This window comes from Octopus bimaculoides, chromosome 5 (genome assembly GCF_001194135.2).
Source record: "Octopus bimaculoides isolate UCB-OBI-ISO-001 chromosome 5, ASM119413v2, whole genome shotgun sequence".
In the NCBI taxonomy this organism is placed as follows: domain Eukaryota; kingdom Metazoa; phylum Mollusca; class Cephalopoda; order Octopoda; family Octopodidae; genus Octopus; species Octopus bimaculoides.
Genome location: NC_068985.1, coordinates 43104491 through 43115248, shown reverse-complemented (window position 1 = coordinate 43115248; position 10758 = coordinate 43104491).

Below are 10758 nucleotides of genomic sequence, written 5' to 3'. Positions count from 1 at the left end.
ATATATATATATATATATATATATATATATATATATATATATACACATACACACACACACACATATATAAATGTTTGTTTTTATGTTCAGTTATGAAAGCAATTTTACATTAATCTTGTGTATTACTCTATACTTGTGTAGAGTATACAATTAATATTTTTAAACAAGAATGTTGATAGTGATTTCAAAGTTTCAGCCAGCTAAGCAATCTGATGATGGCTTAGCTGGCCAAATCTTTGAAGTCACTGTCAACAATATTCTTATAAAAGAAGCGTGTGTGTGTGTGTGTGACAGGTTTTTGTACAGCTCCTGTCTCCCAAATTCAATTACATTATCTTTTTATCCTTTACTTGGGTTGTTTCAATCATTTGACTACAGCCATGCTAGGGCACCACCTTGAAAAATTTTTGTCAAATGACTTGACCCCAGTACTAATTTTTTTTCAACCCAGTACTCATTCTGTTGGGCGTCTTTTGCCAAACTGTTAAATTACAGGAGCATAAGCATACCAACACTGGTTGTCAAGCAGTGGTGGGAGAAATCACACACACACACACACACACAGAATTCTTTCAGTTGCTGTCAACCAAATCTATTCAGAAGGCTTTGGTTAGCCTGAGGTTATAGTAGAAGACACTTGTCTATGGTACTAGGCAGAAGGACTGAACCTGAAATGAAATGGTTGTGATGTGAACTTCTTAACCACGCAGCCACACCTGTACCTATATATATATACAGGTACTGATCTTAGGATGTTAAGGCTCATGGAGGAAATGACAGTGGATGAGATGTGAAGAAGAGAAAGATGCAGTTAGAAGAGGAGTTGTAGTTCAATTTTCTATGCTTGTATGGGTTGGATGGAGTTTAATGAAGCAAATTTCCTGCTGCCAGTTGTCCTTCCTGTCACCAACTCTTACCTGTTTCCATGCAAAGTAATATTTTTTCTCCCTTGGCCACACATGTTTCTGCAGAATACTTAGAAATGAATGACATTAACTTGCAGCAATCACATGATGTCAAGATGCATACATACATACATAGAATAACGAGGTGGCTATGCACAATATAAAACCAAAAAGGAAAAATTCAGTTGTCACTAATTGTGACTGTCAGTGCAGGGTAGCACCTACATTGCTTGAAATAAGAGCTAATACGTACATACAAATATATACATATATATACAACACAACTGGCCAGATATTGTTGTATGGGACTACATGGAAAACATATGTTCTGTGGTGGAAATCAGTTGCTCTCTAGGACCATTAGAAAAATACATGAGAAAGAAAGTGGACATTAATAAGGGGTTTGCAAATCCAGTATCTAAGATACACTTTCAACTTCAGACCTATTATTATTGGAGCAACAGGTTACACAGCAATCTGTCTGAAGCAAAGTATGACTGAACTTGGGATCTTGGGGAGAAAATGCAAATCCTTAATTCATATGTTACAGATGATCGCAGTATCTGGGACTTTAAAAATCTGCTAGACCTTCTTAAAATTTAAAGGATGATGGACAAAACAAGATACTTTTCTTCCAAGTAGATGGCTGGTCAAAATTTATTCTAATTTAAAAAGAGAAAGAGAACATACATTCAGACATGCATGTATACATACATACATACATACATACATACATGTACAATTTATTTGGTAAATTTGAATATTTTTGCTAATTTCCATGGCAATGGCAGAATTATTGACTAGCTATATCTGTTCATATAGAATCACAAAAAGTTTTAGCATATTTCTGAGTTCAACTGCAGAACATAACAAGGATGAACTAGATATAAAGTAGTTCTCTATCATTCATTCACAGAGAAAATGATGCTATGAAGCAGTGCAGGGAATGAATAAAACTGAATTACTTTTGTGGTCCTGTTAGTGTTAATCTACTATTTTTCCTTTGTTCAAGTGTTAAAATTATAAAAATGGTCTACTAAGCCAAGTTGACAGAAATGGCTCATGCTATCACAGAGACATTCTCTTCCAATTGTGGATCAAAATTAATGAAATAAGGCCCCATAATGTCACTATCTATAAGGACCATTTATCATTATCTTAAGCTTAAAATATTTTATCTCTACTGCAATGCAACAATGCTCAGCATTCTGTAACACAAATGAATCATTTATAGATCCAATCAGGACTGTGATATTTATGACTTCAGCTAATTACTAATTATTAATTGAAAGAACTATTTATTTATTTATTTTTTTTAGCTTAAAATGGATTCTTCTTTAAATCAAACCAAATTACTGTATAATTAGTTGAATTAATAAGTTTAATTGGAAACTATTGCAGGGCTCCTATAAAGTTATAGATCCATCTTGTATTAAAGAAAGGATTTAAAAATGTTATTCTTTATTATAGATTCTATATCTTTGGTAAAATGGACATTTGCATTCATTAGCCATAATCAATTTTTATTCTAGCTGGTATGAAAAAAATGTACTTCAATTTCATTATTTTTAAAATTTTTAATTAATTTACCAATGTTTGGTGATTATGGATCCACTTTACAATCAATAACCTCAGCAATGTTGGAAAATGCACTTGGATTCTTGATAAAATACTAATTTCATCTATTACAAAATTCATCGAAATTCATTTACTAATCATTGAAGTGAAACCTACATGTTTGTGGGGAGTACATCAAGTTTTACCATGCATTAATTACACTGGTCAACAGATATTTTTTGGCACAAGGTTTATCAATGGTTTTAGCTAATTTTGAGGTGCTGAATCCAAATCTGGCAACAGATTTTGTCTATCACATCAGATTTTTGAGATATAAAATCTTTTAGCTTTGTTAGAAACAGCTATTTAGTGCTCATAAAGGAAGAATTAAACATAAGTAGATGCAATTTTTATAGATGCAATATTATTCAAAATTAGCATGACAATCCAGCCAAAATTCCCACAAATAGTGGTGCAAAGTTAACTTTTGGTATGCTCCAGGTAGATAAAGGTATATACCAATGGTACAAAAATGTAATGTGATAGAGCAAATCTGAAGTCAGTTTTGGAATCAGCACCCAAAAATTAGTCTAAGATTTTATGCCAGAAAATAAGTTTTATTTTGTTGACCTTTGTTATGCATACAGCAAATTAAAAGATGCACAAATATATTAGATACTTACTAAAATTAAAAGTGTACATTGAAGTATATGTCTATTCTTTGTTATTTCTTAGATAGAAGGCAACCTGATCCAGTTGGGCATTTGGTAAATTTGTCATGGTGAATTCATTGCAGTTGCAGGTCCTTACATCCTGGCAGTAACTTTACCTTAACCCTTTAGCATTTAAACTAGCTATATCCAACCCAAATATCCTATCTATTTTATGCAAAAAACCAGCCAGATCTGGCCTCTCATACCTACCCTACAATGTCATTCAAAAAAATATACTGTCATATCATCAAAATTTCAAAGTTATGAGATAATGCATGGCTAATTCAAAACAATGTGAATAAATAAGCATTACATTTGCCAGAGTAATCTGAATGGTAAAGGATTAAATTTCACCACTAGATAATTTCATCACAAGGCAATCATGAGCCAACACATTGTTATTCCAGATACATAAAGGCTGAATTCATTAGGCAACTTGCTGGCTACTGCTGGGGTGATTTTTCATCTCCCTCTGATATTTATTGTGTTTTTAGCACAGCAAGTTCATAAGACATGTTATCTCAAGAAGATCACTGCAGTAACTGGCTGATCAACAGAGTATATACATTAAGCATAGAAGGCTATTTCAATTTAATACTGTCTGGATATGTATATACTGGATATATATGTATGTGTATACATACCTACATACATATATAGTCTTCTATGATAAACATAACAGGCCATGGGGAAATATTACCTTGCTTGGAAATAAGTGATGGCTGTTGCCGACAGGAAGGACATCTGGCTGTAGAAAATCTGCTTTAAGAAATTGATTCCTCAATTTCCTTTTCTGTCTTTTCTGCCTGCTTGTCTGTACATATGTATGTATGTATGTTGATACTATGTTAAAAGCACTGGTGCTGGTGCCACATAAAAAGCACCCAGTACACTCTGTAAAGTGGTTGATATTAGAAAGGGCACTCAGCTGTAGAAATCATGCCAGAACAGACAATGGAGCCTGGTGCAGTCCTCTGGCCTTACCAGCCCCAGTCAAATAGTTCAACCCATGCCAGCATGGAAAACGGATGTTAAATGATGATGATGATGATGTTGATGACATATGCATGCATGCATACATACATACATACATACATACATACATACAGACAGACAGACAGACAGACAGACAGACAGACAGACAGATAGATAGATAGATAGATAGATAGATAGATAGATAGATAGATAGATAGATATCAAAATAGGAGATTGAAAAAGAATGTTAGTGTTATTTATTCACCATTATATGTGTTTCATTTGCCAATAGGAGTTACAAAATTGTACATGTAGGAGAAACCTGTAAGATATCTCCTATTAGAAATTCTCCAAATAGAGAATCAAAAGGACACAGCTTGGATCATAACACTACCTACATAATATATATATATTTATACATACACACACAAGTAACAATAGATGGACTGAGGTTCACTACAGCTATTTCAGACATGTTTTTTTATAGATGAATAGAAGTGTTACATCATGCAAGAGAATGAATTTTGGTCGGTAGAGTCAAAATGGCACCTTTTACTTGTTATTGAGATATTCAAAATGTTTAACTTTTACATGTATTCACTTGATGAAAACATTTTTTTTTTGCATGATTACTACAAGTAATATATATATATATATATATTGCATTACCTACTCATTGAATTAACATGTGAAGTGGATGAGTGCTCCAGATATGTGTATCTGTATTGTAATTCTTTAGTAGAATTGGTATGGTACAGTGTCTGAAGGTTGAACTTTAAATTACACGCTCAGTCCATCCAGTGGGCTTCTGCATAGTTTCCGTCTACTCAAATTCACTCATAAGGCTTGAGTTGACCAAGTCTATGGAAAAGGAACTTTCCCAAGGTGCTATACAGTGGGATCAAACCCTGGACCACAAGGTTGTGACAGGTACTTCTTAACCACTGAGCTATGCCTGCATCCATGGCATGAGTTGGATGAATTATCATGGTCCAAGTTACTGTGTACCTAAACATGTCACATATTTCTAATGTCTTTTTGACAACTTCCCTATAGCTTGATGCCTATCCTAACACCAACCACTTTACAGTGCCAACATTAGAGTAGTTGTCAAGTCTTTAACAGGACTGGAGTAAAATGTACTTTTTGACCTTACGTTTGCACATCACTTTATAGAAAATTACTCTGCTATAGCCTGAAAGACTAATAAAGGAAAGTGTTGCAAACTGAGCTCTGATGGACCCCTGTCTATATGTTGAATTCATAACTGACTCTCATCTTGTAGACAGCATCTCTGATGATGGCTTTATGTTCCTCACAAGCTGTTTACCTAAGCCTAATTTCCTTAAAGAACCCCAAATTAAAGAGACTGGGATCCTGTCAAAGTCCTTTTGTATATGCAGTGAACCCTATGGGAGGAAATGTGACCAGTATAGTTTATTATCCAAGTTAATCGATGACAGGGCTTAATATTGTGTAAGTACATGATATTGGAAATATATGCAATGTATGATAAACAGGAATAAAATTACAGAAAATATTGCAATCATCATTTAATAATATGAAACACAAAAAATGCTGTACATTATTTAATATTACAGTGTGTAAAAAGAAAAGTAAAAAATAATGCAGTAAATTGTTATGTGTTGCAGATGAGATGAGCTTAATGCGGAGGACGTAGAACTAGAGGTAATAACTTGATATTATGAGTTAGCTGAGATGTATGACCCTCTGTTCTTTGCCTCCCACTCGTAGAACTTTGAAGTGACTAAAGGGGCACTAAGTCAATATCACCAACAAACTGCAGCAGGTTTGGGATGAATTGCCTTGAAGAATGAGTCGAATTTCAGTTGCTTACTTGCTAATACCAATTCTAAATAATAAATCCTCTTAAGGCTCTGTGATGTTGGTTAATATTGTTGAACAAAAGCATTTGTTGATAACTCAATGTTGTTTGGCAGGAATTCCAAAGTATAAGAAGAATTGGATTTCTGAGTAGTGGTCTGACGTTGGTTAATACTTGGTATCTAGTGCTACCCGCTATGTTTTCATACCAGGTTCTGTGACATTCGTTTTGCCTGCTCTCTGAACTATACAATAAAAAATCATTTGCCTCAAATCCTTGAAAACTACATTCTACCTCCACCTTATACAAGTGTATTTTTTCAAGCATTGGCTACGATGACAATCTTCAGTACTCCCCATGAAGCTATTAAATTGACTCAAAGTTGTGGTGAAAATTCTTTGTAGTTGAAAGTCTTAAGGTCATCCTCTTCTATCAGCATGAGACTTTCGAAATCCAAACATCTTCATTGCTTACAATTATATTTTGATGCATTGGCTAGGACAGTGGTTCCCAACCTGTGGTCTGCAAAGGTAGTACTGGAGGTCTGTGAACTAAATTCAAAATTTCACACACACGCACGCACGCACGCACGCACGCACACACACACACACAAGGATAAGCATATTAAAAGGGGTCTTTGGGAAAACTCATTTAGATGAAAGGGGTTCTTGGTAGTGAAAAGGTTGGGAACCACTGAGCTAGAACTCGGTGCTAACGTTGGGTGGTAGACCTGGGTGAGCATGTGCTTTGTTAAAAATTGTGACGTCTTCACTTCGTCAGCTTGAAATGAAAAACCAGTCATTAAAGATATGGATGTGCTACGATTTATTTTTTTATTTTATTTTTGGGCTCATCATGTTTTTCAAATCTAACACGTGTTGACCTCCTAACATCATAAACTTTAAAAGGTAAACAAAGTCATCATTCGTGTAATACCAAAGATTTTTCCTTTATTTCGACCAGGATTCATTCTTAAAAATATCTGTATTTTCAGTTAGTTATCACCATTACAGCTCAGGTTCACCCCCATTATACGCTTGGGGAATTAAAGTAATTTAATTTCTTTCTAGATGGTTTTACTTCCTCTGGTGGTAGGTTGTCTGCTTCACCTTCGGTAATTTTGTTATTCCTTTTCATTTGTTTGTTGGCACTCCGTCGCTTACGACGTCGAGGGTTCCAGTTGATCCGAACAACGGAACAGCCTGCTCGTGAAATTAACGTGCAAGTGGTTGAGCACTCCACAGACACGTGTACCCTTAACGTAGTTCTCGTGGATATTCAGCGTGACACAGTGTGACAAGGCTGACTCGTTGAATTACAGGCACAACAGAAACAGGAAGTAAGAGTGAGAGAAAGTTGTGGTGAAAGAGTACAGCAGGGTTCGCCACCATCCCCTACCGGAGCCTCGTGAAGCTTTAGGTGTTTTCGCTCAATAAACACTCACAACGCCCGGTCTGGGAATCGAAACCGCGATCCTATGACCGTGAGTCCGCTGCCCTAACCACTAGGCCATTGCGCCTCCACATTCCTTTTCATAACGATTTCTAAATCGCTATAGCTACCACTCATTAACTTCGAAATTTTTGTCACCCATGTGCCAAATTATTTTGCCAGTAGTTCTTTGAATTTCTACACCATGGACGTTGTTACCACTTCATTATGGCATTATATCAAGATTAGTAAATTCTGCAACTATCACATACATTCTTCCACCAATAGCTGATGATTAGGGTTTGCATCAACATTATACTTGAAAGGAAATACAGTGATGAATTTATACTTATCCTTGCTTATGTCTGAAACTATTTGCTTTTTAACATCGTACTCTTCTTCACAAACTTTCGTCACTGAACCAACAACATTTAACTCCCTTATAAGTTCAAATTTTTGGTTTACATATAGGGTCATGTGCTTCGTCTTAGAAGCCATAATATAAAATACAAGGCTGAAAGATGCTTAATCAGTGAAATACCAACAAAAATTTAGGGCAGCACAAGTTGTATGGTGTTGCATCTGATGGTTATTTTCAGTATGCAATGAATTACCATAATGAACCTTAGTAGTATAGTATAAATATTGCTCAAAATTAGACCTATAAACTTTAGGCTACTTCGGCCTGTTTCTGAGTGTGTATTATCAAATTTGAAAACAAATTACAACTAGATCACAATATTGCAAGAACGTAAGTATTGTAAAGAAAATCACTTTCTTCACTTAATAAGTTTTCAGCGAATTTTTATAGATAGTTTCTCCCTAAGAAGTCATGTATAAGTAACAGGCGTTTTCGGAGCCTCTGAAACTGGTGGAAAGAAGGTCGGGTCAGGTCACATGTGGAGACATGCGCTGTGGTAGTGTGTTGCTGTATTCACCATTTGTCGTTATATTCGTGGGTGCTCCCGAGAGACCCGTTGATCAGAGTCCCAGTCAGCCCCCATTTTAGCTGGTATGAAGTGTGTCTCTAGCCCTTGTATTATTACAAGTTTTTGGTTCAATGAGTTGTGTATAAAACAGTTGAAAGAAGTACAAAAAAAACGAGTTTTCAATGAACTGCGACACTACATAGTCTGCTTCTCAATTCAGTCGAAACACGGCATTTGATTTTGCAGTACTGGTTAGTCCATCACACAACGCGATTGGATACAAAACTATATCACGCGTAAAACTAGACCAATTCAAGAAACAGACTCGGACAAGTATTACACCATCACATGACCGGTTTATGTAACCAATCGTTAGGAATATACAGTTTGATCCGATTTCCGACTATTTAAGCCTAAACGATGCGAAAGTTTATGACAACAGTTACGCTATACCATCTACCATGACCATGTGACAGCACGAACCGTCAGTCCAGCCGGATCCTCAATGAAGAGAAGACAGTAAACAAGGTCTAACTCAGAAAATCGAGCAACATGGCCAGACAGTTTGAACTGGCACTCCCGAATCATACAAGTAATAGAATGTATTCTAGTCTCTGACTAGAGCCATGGGTTGGATACGAAATCCGACAAATGGTACCTATAACCCTGCGAAGCGACCTGGTGCCAAAGGAGTTCAGGTGGCTCCTAAGGGCTCCGGACAGTGTACAAGTCTCACAGTTATAGAGCAGAACATGGAGGACAAGAGACCAAAAGACCTGAACCTTTGTTCTCCTGCATAGAAATCGGCAGTGTCAACACCTTGTCCAATGAGTCCACAACTGCATCAACTCGGCCAAATATTTTTAAGACTTCAGACTCTCAGCTAATGTCGCTAGGAATCTCACTGCCAAGATAAGTGAAGCGATCAACGACTTCGGTATTCTCACCCGCAACAGAGACAGACAAGGCGGAGTTCTCCAAGAAGCCAACGAAGGATTAGATCTTTGTCTTGACCCAAAAGACTCCATGGCTAAATGGTTCTGCTTCCTCACTCAGTGAAAGGAGAGCGCTCCTTAAGACATCCAAAGATTCAGCAAGAATAACTGCGTCATTAGAAAAATCTAGGTCTGTAAATCTTAGTTTCACGTGAAAAGAATGGAAATAGTTATTCTGAGGCAGATGATCTGGCCAGAATACTTGCATCAGCTTGGGTGTCTTAATTAATGAAGTTTACATTTAATGTTCATTATCTAAGGTTTGTGTGAAAGTGCGTATATACAAAAGAATACATGCATGTTCACGCGAATATGTTTGGGAGGATCAGGTGCAGTAGATGAGTGTATGTGAAAAAGCATGTCTGTTTTTATGCGTGTGAACAACTTATTAAGCTATTTGTGTAGTTGTGCATGTAATGTATAGCTACATGTATATGTATACTTTGATACACGTTCACATAGATACATTTGAGTGTTGGTGTACGTAGATATATGTGAAGATATGTACAGCCTGTGGCAAAATTGTAGATCTCAAAAAGCAAGAGAGATAATATGACGGTGCAATGGTCGCAAAATATTCGCAAACAGGTTCAGCTTATGATTTATAAGTGTTCACTTTGTACTTTTTGAGCCAACGTGGAACAAACAAGAAAACATGCGTTCACAAATGTATGTGTATGAGTGTGCACGCGTATGTTTTTAGATGTGAGTGTGTGTATGTGAGAAGTATAGATGACTCTCTTGTCTTACGGGATACAAGATGACCTCTCTTGGTCTACTGTAGAATGTGCCTAGTATATACGTTGTAAAATGATTGGCGAATAAGTGGATACAACCCAGTTGAGAGAACCCTTTAATCTTTTTGAGGATATGACGACTTCTCTGTTGGTGGTGTTTTGATAAAATGTACCCAGTGCCCTCTGTAAAGGGTTGGTTATAAGAAGGGCATCAAACTGCTGAATCGGTGCCGAAAATTAAACGGACAAATGAAATATAATCTTCTGATACCTCTAGGGAAGCCTGGTCTATTCAGACACCTGGCTCTCACCTCATAATAAGTACCCACCTTTCATTTTCCCTATTTCCTCATTCCCAGAGCTGTAACCCTTTAGAATTCACTTCTGCCTACGTTTTGTATACACATTTGATCTTACCTGAGTGGGGAAGCTAGAGATGCTGTTCCTCTTTCTCCTCTCACCATAACCTCAAATCCGTCATAAAGCAGACATTACATCATGTATGTAAGCCTATCCCAGAATATTCTTTAAAAGACAGGATGGTCAAGACCTTAATGCCTCTGACAGTAGGTCTGATCGATTAGAGCCGAACTCGGCTAAACAACAATTCATATACATATAGGTCGCCAGTGAGATCATATATATATATATATATATATATATATATATA